The sequence below is a fragment of the Lontra canadensis genome, unplaced genomic scaffold (assembly GCF_010015895.1).
Source record: "Lontra canadensis isolate GAN:19392208 unplaced genomic scaffold, GSC_riverotter_1.0 scaffold65, whole genome shotgun sequence".
NCBI lineage: Eukaryota > Metazoa > Chordata > Mammalia > Carnivora > Mustelidae > Lontra > Lontra canadensis.
This window is the reverse complement of record NW_022631059.1, coordinates 5,679,884-5,689,279: the sequence shown is the minus strand read 5'-3', so window position 1 is coordinate 5,689,279 and position 9,396 is coordinate 5,679,884.

The following is a 9,396-nucleotide window of genomic DNA, read 5'->3' as shown; positions in this document are numbered from 1 at the left end:
ACACTCACCCCACTGCAGTGCAGGCTGCAGGCTGCCCACGTGTCCCTTGCACCGTGTCTGTGTGTTCCCCCCTCCCCCGGCCCTTTGGTGTCTTGGAGAACTTGGTCTTTGGAGAACCGGCCAGGGGCTCCTGGAACCACACTGGGGCAGGCCCAGAGGTCCGGACAGACTTGGAAATTTGCACACCTGGCATGGCCCTTAGCCAGGGGTGGTCTGGTGGGGGTTATGAAAGCTTAGCCCCCTCTCCCCAGGTCAGAAAACCTCACGGGGTGACTTATCCTCCAGAGTTCCCTGTGAGGTCAGGCTGAAGCCACCCGAAGCCACCTTCCCTAGGCTTGCCTGAAATCACCCCTTACTTCTCCTCCCACCCCGGGCTGCTGCCCCATACATCCTTATTGGCCTGCCCCTGCCTCATGTTCTTAGTCAATCATGTGCCCGTGAATTCTTATGTCAGTCTCTGCTTCTGGGGACCCCGATCAAAGACAGATGCCATTGGCAGGAGTTCAGAGGGGGACACAAGGAGAGCGGCGTGGCTGGCCAGGGACAGGTGCCCCGAGGAGGAGGAAGAAGGCAGGCGGATTTGGGACAGCAAGTTCTGGGGGTTGGTGGGGTCCCTATGGTGGAGCTGACCAGACAGCTAACTGTCCGTGCAAGCTCTCTCCCGCTTCTCCTCCCCGCCGAGAGCGGGATCTAGCCTCCAAATGCAAAACAACACAGGCCCTTTAGGAGATCTTTCATGAAGTCCTCTACCGAGAAAGCATTCTGGAGTCTTTCAGCTTCTAATTTATTTCGTTGTTTTCCCGTGGCTGCCCACGGCCCAGCGGATGCTAGCAGGAACGTGCGAGAGCGAAGCGTGGCGTCTCGCCGCTGCTCCTGGGAGGGGTGCCTGGCCTCTCCGGGTGCTGGTGTGGGGCCCGGTTGCAAGTGAATGACGAGGGGTTGGGGGATGTGGTGCAGAAGCCACATGTCCGCCCTTTGTCTTCACGGCTGCAATTACGTGCTCAGGTGCTGCTTCCTGCGTGGGTGGGAGGGGGTCCGTGGGGAGGGTAGCAGGGGGAGGCTTCTGCCAGGGCTGGAGAGGTGAACTCAACGGCTGTGCCTGAAAGTGATGTTGCTTTGGCAAGGTCACATTCACAGCTCGGCCGGGAAGCCACACTGTACAGGGAAGGCAGACACTTCACCAACGAGCCACCCAGGTGGCCCTAATGTTTGTTTTCACGCCCGCACAGGCTGGGGTGTGTTCTCTCTGGTTTTTTGCCTCTGCCCCTTTGGTGAGGGCAGAGGAGGCCGACCTCTATCCTGTCATAGCCACAGGCCTCCTCCAGGATCCTTTCTCCGGGAACCTTCCCCCAAATGAAACCCCACCCCCAAGTCCCCAAATCCTGGCCGGCCGTGTCCATTCCTAATCCCATTCTCCAATGCCCAACGATCCTGCTTGCCTGGGATGGTGCGGTTTTGTCGCTAAAGCTGGGACAATCCCAAAGAAACCAGGATGCTTGATCACTGTATTGACGAGGGGACCACTAACAGAAGCCTATAAAAGAGTGGCTTAAAGAAATGTGGGGGGTGGGGCGTCTGGGTGGCTCCGTGGGATAAGCGTCTGCCTTCAGCTCAGGTCATGATCTTAAGATCCTGGGATGGAGCCCCGCTTCGGGCTTTCTGCTCAGTGGAGTGTAGGCTTCTCTCTCATCCTCTCCCTCTGCTCTTCCCCCAGCTTATGCTCCCTTTCTCTCTCTCTCTTTCCCTCAAAATAAAACAAACAAACAAACAAATAAATAAATCTAATCTTTTTAAAAAGGTGGGGTTTATTTCTCTCCTATGTAAAAGAAAAAGTCCAGGGTGGGATGGTGGTTCCATAATGTCCTCAGGGACCCGAGATCCTTGCTTTCTGTCCTGTCTTCCTAAAGTCATAGCTCAGTCCTCAAGGTCACCTCCTGGTCCAAATATGGAGGCAGCAGCTCCAGCCATCATATCTACATCCTAGGCAGGAAAGACACAGGGAAGTGGAACGTTAAAAAGGACAGGTACCTATTGAATTAGCTCCTTTAAGGAACTTCCCTGGAAGCCCTATTTGAGACTTCTACTCACATCTCATTGGCTAGACCTGTATCACAAGACTAGCCCTAGCTGCAAGAGAAATATCATTTTTTAGCAGGATGCATTGTTGCCCTGATGAAAACGTGGTTTTGTTTGTTTGGAAAAGGCCAGAATACATCTTTGATAGGTTGCGTAGCCTATCATGCAGGTTTGCTCAGAACTTTCCTGTTTGCTACTGCAAGCCCAGCGTGCCAGGAAAGGCTCAGCTATGGCAACTGGAGGGTTGGTCGCCCTGTTGCTAAGCAACCCACAGCCTTCGGCACACCAGCCTCCCGGTTCAGTCGCCCCAGCTGTCTTTGGAACACGGTGTTGGATTTTTCATCTGGTACCTTGACATCCAGGCATAAATCAAACATCAAACAGCCCGGGTGATGCATTAAAAAAATAATTTCACCATAACCCAGGTGCTAAATTATAGCAGTGGACCTATAATTATTTGATATATATCTACCAGGCTGAGAAAACTCTGCCTCAATTAGAAATAAAATTAGACTCTCAAGTTTTCTCTGCATGCTTCTCTATTTCACGGCAAAGTTTCCCAAGTTCAGTTGGTGGTTGTTTTCTCATCTAAAACTCGAGTTTCTAGGTTCATTTACATGATACAGTACTAGGCTTTTGCAAAACCTCCAGGTTTGGAGGCAAAAGTAGGAAGTGGCAGATGGAACATGCCCATCTTTGAGATAGCGGACAGGCCTTGCGAGCAAGCATGAACTCAGCCCATGGTTTCTCCCATCACCAGCATAAAAAAGTCCCCAGCAAACATTCATCAGGCTAAATTACACCTTTAGCTTTCCGCATCTTTGCAATTATTCTCCACTGATGTTCCAGCTGAGGAAACTCAAGATTCTGGACGCCAAATAATATTAGCTAAGTTCACGCGGCTAGGAAGTGGGTGGGGAGGCTGGGTCTGAACCCACATCTGGCTGGTTCTAGAGTTGGGTTAACCCTTGTTGCCTTCTGGTTTTAGCCAAACTGCTGTACGGGTTTGTGGGAACAGCCAAAAGGAGAAGGAGGTGAGGATGCCCCACTGTGCCCAGATCTGTCCCAGCCGCGTCCCCAAAGGTGAAGAAAGCACGGTGGTTTGTAACTCCGGGCAATTCATAGGTTTCTCAATGCATCCGGCCGTTTCCAGTGCCCCACGTTGTTAGGATAACAAATGTCATCGTGTGCCTTGTTATTTCTGCCCGTTTCTCCGGATTGCGTGGCATCCAGCCTCTCTGTCACCGCCTGCTGTTCCAATCCCAATTTCACAGATTAGAAGGGGCAAGGCGGGTTTCGGCCCCTTATAAAGAGACCCGCAGAGACTTCCTGGGCGGAAGTTCCCCAAATCCAAGGCTACATCACAGGGGAGCGGCCTCCTGGAGGCCTGATGCCCGCTCCAGGGCTGTGACCCTGAGGATCGCTGAGACTCGCCTCCATTCCTTTTTTGAATTGGTTACCAGGGTGGTGACAGCCAAGTGCCCGACACAGTGGCTGACATGCACCAGGGCTCAGTAAAGCTCAGCCTAAAGAGTGACCATGAGGAGAAAAAGGGGGAGAAGGAGGAGGAGGAGGAAGAGGAGGAGAAAGAGATCCTCGGAGCTGTGATTTCTTTAATCATAAAGCGGGACTGATAGAACCTCGTTCATACGATCGTAGCCAAGACCAAGTGACGGGATGCATCAGATGCCTGACGTCACACTGGGCACTTCCGAAGTGCTCACCAAGGCTCAGCTGTTGGAACAACCTGTGGAGCTCGAGTCCCGTTGGAGTAAGAAGCCACTGTCCTTGTCAGGTGGAGGGGGTCATGTATTTGAAGTGAACAGAAAGTGCCTGGGACCAAGTCAGACTCCGTGTGTGTGATCACTGTTCAGACCGCGGTGAGGAAATCCCTCAGCACCATCCCTGTCTGTGCCTGTGGCCTCCAGGGGGCTGGAGTGGGGCCCGAGAACCTTCCTGAGAGAGCCAAATGGGCAACGTCAGGCTGCCGGTGGCCCCGTGTCACTTTCCACCTTCTATTTCCCCCGCCGAAGGCCAGGGAAGCAGCACGGGGAGTGGAGTCCGGGCAGGCTGAGCACTGACCCTGGGTGGTCTGGGCGCACAGGCGGCCATCGGCGGCCCCGTCCGTGGTGACATCTGCCTTCTGTAGAGCACATGTTGTCACCACTTGACACTTACACAAGCCAGAAGCAGCCTGGCCCACACTCATCGCCATAATAAACACACACAGCAGTTTTGAGAGCCGAGCTGTACCATCCATCAATCGGCCTGACACCCGGAGAGTCCCTGTGGGGAGGCAGGCATGGCTTCAAAGGGCAAGGCCTTGCCACCAGGTGTGCGCATCGGGGACCCAGTGCACTGGGCTGTGGGGGATGGGCAGAGGTGAGCTTGGTGCATGTGTGAGTGCATGTGTTTGTGTATGTGTGTGTGCACGGGTGTGTGCACGTGAATGCATACATGTGTGCATGTGTGTGTGCAGGACGGGTGCAGGTAGGTGCAAACGTAATCCATGTGTGTGTGCATGTATGCGCGTGAGTGTGCATTTGTGTGTGTGTACCTGTGTGTATGTCTATGTCTGTGTGTGTGCATGTGTACATGTGTGTTTGTGTATGCCAGCATGTGAGACCAAGTGCCGAATCTGAGCCCCGTCAGCGGTTGGCGGGGCTGCGGAAATGGACGAGGGGCTGTAGACTGTCCTGGGAAAGGGGGACGGTGGAGAGTGGCGGGGCCAGTGCCAGGCAGGAGGCCGTGCCATCGGAGGGGGCAGGGGCAGCTCCCTGACCCCCAACTGCAGCAGGCTGGAATGCAGACCTTGGGTTATCAGATCGTCCCATTTTTCAAGAGAAGCCAGAAAGCTGGATTTTGATGTGCAATGTCCTGGCTTTTTAGACTCTATTGTCAGCTCATCAAGGAGATTTAAAATGTCTCCTGGATCAAACAGAACACACCCAAGGCTGGAATTTGGCCTGTGGATACCCATTGTAGCCTAGGTATTTCTGTGATGGAAAAGGGACTTCCCTCCCCGGCTGGGCTGTTCCCAGAAAGCCCTGCATTGACCTGGAGCCACGGTTCTCAGCGAAGCGACTTCGTCCCCTCAGGGACAGTTGGCAATGGCAGGAGACCTCTTTGATGATCAAAACTGGGTGTTGCTGGCAGCTGGGTCGAGGCTGGGATGCTGCTACGCATCTCCCAAGGCATAAGACAGCCCCTCGCCCCATGATGAAGACTGATCTGGGGGCGCCTGCCTGGCTCAGTCGGTAGAACACGTGACTACCTCTCAGGGTCATGAGTTTAGCCCCTCGTTCGGGGCAAAGTTTACCTGAAAAATAAAAAAAAAAGGAAGACGAAGGAGAAGGAGGAAGAGGAGGAGGAGGAGGAGAAGGCGGAGAATTATTATTAGTGGTGGAAGAAGAAGAATGATCTGCCTCCAGATGCCAGTGGTGAGAAGCCAGAAGTAGAATCAGCATGAAAATGATTTGGGAAGGCCAACTCCGTGCTCTCAAAGTCCTAAGCCTTGATCAAGAGGCTTTAGGGGGCAACTATGTGACCAACTGAAAATCTGTCTGCAGAGATGGCTTTCTGGCTGAGAGGCCACCTGTGTGTGCCTTGCCAACGTGCCAGCCTTCCTGGGAGTGTTTCACATGCCGGAGATCAACAAACCTCCCACCATCCTGTGTGAAATACCACTGTTATCCTCATTCCACAGGTGAGACCCAGACAGACAGACAGACACCGCCCCCCCATGTGTCAGGGAGTTGGCAGAACCTGGATGTAACTCGGGGCAGTCTGCGTCCCAAACCTGCCCCCTCATGACAGGGCTACACCGTGAGAAAACATGGGCTGAAATTCGTTTGTGTTCCCCTGCACACCCGCGAGGTGGGATCCTGACCGCTTTCTCTTCTGGGAACATCTTGACTCGGAAAGCTCTTCCTCATTGTCCAGGCCGAGCTGGACAAGCGCGGACTCCAGAAACCTCCCCTGGGGCAGCTGAGTGGGACAGGCCCCGAGTCGGAGTTCCTTGGGCCGACGAGGTGTTTCCCCCGTCACGGCTCATCTCCCCTTCACGGGGCCACTTTGGTTTCTGTTTTAGTATCTGGGGAGCATCTGTAGTGGCTACGCTGATGCCCGGCGAGTACGTGGCAGTGACCCGGAGGGTGCTGACGGCGCGGATCCATGAACAGTGGGTGTTTCCTTGCTTCCCATCTTAGCTTGATTTCTGAACTTCGGGGCTCATTGCTGAGCCTTTACGACGAGCCGGGCATGGTTCTAAGTACTTGACATGTCTGAGCTTGCCAAATGCTTGCAACAGCCTCATGAGGTAGGCAGTAACCCTGGCCTCGTTTATGCTTGTTTACTCGACTTATCAGGCAAAGAGAAGTTGAGGAACTTGGCCCAAGTCACACAGTTCAGAAGTGACAGGAACCTCCCTAGCCGTGAGTACAATGACTTTCTGCAGGCCCCAGGACGGAGCTGGGTTCGGTGCTTGTCCTGACGCTGTGGTCCCCGGGGAAGGGCTTAGTGAGCAACTATTACGTGGCTCAGGATCAAACAGCCATTTCCTCGAACATCAGCGATGTGGAAGGCACTGAGCTAGATGGACTGGGTTTTTTTGCATTTCTTGTTTAGATATTCACTGGTGTATATAGCCCATGGTATATTTGACATTTTTTCTTACTGAACAGTAATTACTCTTTCTATATCAAGGCTCCATACTGTGTGTCACACTTTTCATTTTTTTTCTGAGTTTTACCCATTTTGTGATCTCTCAACTTGTTGATACTGTTTTCTTGGCCAGGCAGGGTTTTTTATTTTCATTTTCAGGCCATCCAAATTGTTCTTTGTGCTCTCAATCTTCAATGCCATACCTCAAAAGATTCTTTATCCTTAAGGTTATAAAACATTTGTTCATATCTGCTCTCCCAGTCCTTTCGTCTCATTACTTCAGTTAGTTCTTTGCTTACTTAGTGACATAACAGCTCAATCTTTGGTCCTCCAGGAATAAATTTGAGCCCACGCTGTAAGGCAGGAATCTCACCTTATTTCTGTCGCTCAGTCCATTTCTATGTTCTCCATCAAAACTCATGGAGAGGAACTTGGACCAAAATAGGCAGCCACAACCTTTACAGCACCCTTTTGAGCAGCTTAGATCGTGAACCACATTGTCTTTCAGTTGCCTAAAATACATATCTATTTATAACATACAAATCTGTAATATACATACGGTATATATACGTATATAGCATTCTGTTGTATGCGGGATTCTCAAAAGATGAATTTTCTGAGGCATTTATGGGAAGGGGGTACAGGGATGCTGCCTTGTCCTTTGCCCATCCCCCAGCCCCTCCTGCACTGGCCGCCGCCCTTCCCAGATGCAAACTACCGCTTTGTTCACAGGATGGGCCGACATCCCTTGATATGGACCAATTAAAAGCATGAGCTAGCAGCTTTAGTGATTCGACTGGCACAGGTGGACGAGATTGGTCATTCAAGAGGGAACAGAGCCACCGGGACCCCCGCTCGTGTGAGCATGGAAGTGGGACCGTCTGATGGTGCCGGAGGACCCTGTGAAAACCACACAGGTGCTGGGAACTGGTCATCGTGCTGTGGGCTCCACATTCACGCTGTAGACCCCACAGCCTCCACCAGAGGTGACATCCATTATTAGATCCATTCCAAAGACAGGGTGACTGCCAATTCAAACACCTACTGGGACCACACCAAGCGGCCTGCCTCTGCCCTGCAGCCTCAGAAAAGTTCCTTCGAGGCATGCTTGCTCATCAGCCCAACAATTCCTTGTCTCATAGTGTGTGCCTGGGAAAGAATTACAGATGGGCAAACAGGTCTGGGACAAGAGTATTTATCAGAGGGTAGTTTTAACAGTGAGAATTTGGAAATAACTTGAAAGTCCACCAAAAAGAAAGCGGTGCACTCCACTGCAGTGTTCGCCTATCCTGGGCTACGACAGAGCTCTTAAAGAATTATACATACACCCTTTTGATACATACAATTCCCTACACGTTAGTGCATATACAAAGCAGGTTACACACTTTACGTATTGTATAATGTCATTTTTGTTATTTACAAGCTATACAGACAGAGAAAACATGGAGGTTAGAGATGGGCTTCTCAGCCTCAGCGCCGCTGACATTGGGGCCGGATCATTTTCTGTTGTGCGGGTGTATCTTGTGTACGATGTTTAGCGGCCTCCCTGGGCTCTACCTGTCCGATGCCAGTGGCATCCCTCTCATTCCTCAGCCTGCCAGAAGTGACAGCAGTGATCTCCAGTCATTGCCAGATGTCCCCTGGCAGACTGTATCGGCCAGGTAAGAACCACTGAGTTAGAATTCCTCCCTCCTTCCCTCCCTCCTTCTTTCCTCCTTCCTTTCCTTCCTTCCTTCCTTTCTACCCTCCCTCCTTCCTGCCTTCCTAAGTTTCTGCTCAAATGTCACCTCCTGAGTGGCCCTCCTTGACCATGTTGCCTAAAATGCCACTCTATTCAGAGATCCAGCACCCTGCCCCAGACCCACCTCCTAGCCCCTCTCACTCAGCACTCCCAGACGTCCCAACACTGTCTGGCTATTTCCTGTCTCCTGCCCTGGATCGGAAGCTCCTTGAGGGCAGTGACTCGGTTTGGCCATCTTCTATATTTCTTGGCAGAGGACAATAGTTAACACAGAGCGGGCACCCGACAAACATATGTTGACTTAGTAAATACCAGAGACCAGAGCCAGCATTTCTGAGCCCTCACTGGTTTTTTTGTAAATGCTTTACTTTTCACAGATGCTCTTTTGTAAATGCTTTACTTTTGTGAACTCATGTAATCCGCCCAACAATCCTGGCAGGTGGGATCGATTATTATCCTGTATCACAAGGAGGGAAATCAAGGTCTGAAAGGTCATGTGGCTGGTCAAGGTCACATCTTTCTAGGTGTCTGAGTGGGATTTGCTCTTCAAAGAGCCCTAAGATTGGGGCACTTGGGTGGCTCAGTAGGTTAAGCCTCTGCCATTAGCTCGAGTCATAATCCCAGGGTCCTGGGATCGAGCCCCGCATCGGGCTCTCTGCTCAGCGGGGAGCCTGCTTCCCCCCTCTCTCTCTGCCTGCCTCTCTGCCTACTTGTGATCTCTGTCTGTCAAATAAATATAAAATCTTAAAAAAAAAAAAGAGCCCTAAGATGAACAGGCGAGATCGCATAGGTCCTGGTTCATCAGTGGGAGCAAAGCCTTGGATAAGTTGTGGGTAAGTGGCATTGTGGTGTCCCCTCCCCCAGTAGGGACCACCTGTGGGGGAATGATGCAACTTTTGGGAGTTGAGTGGTCCCTC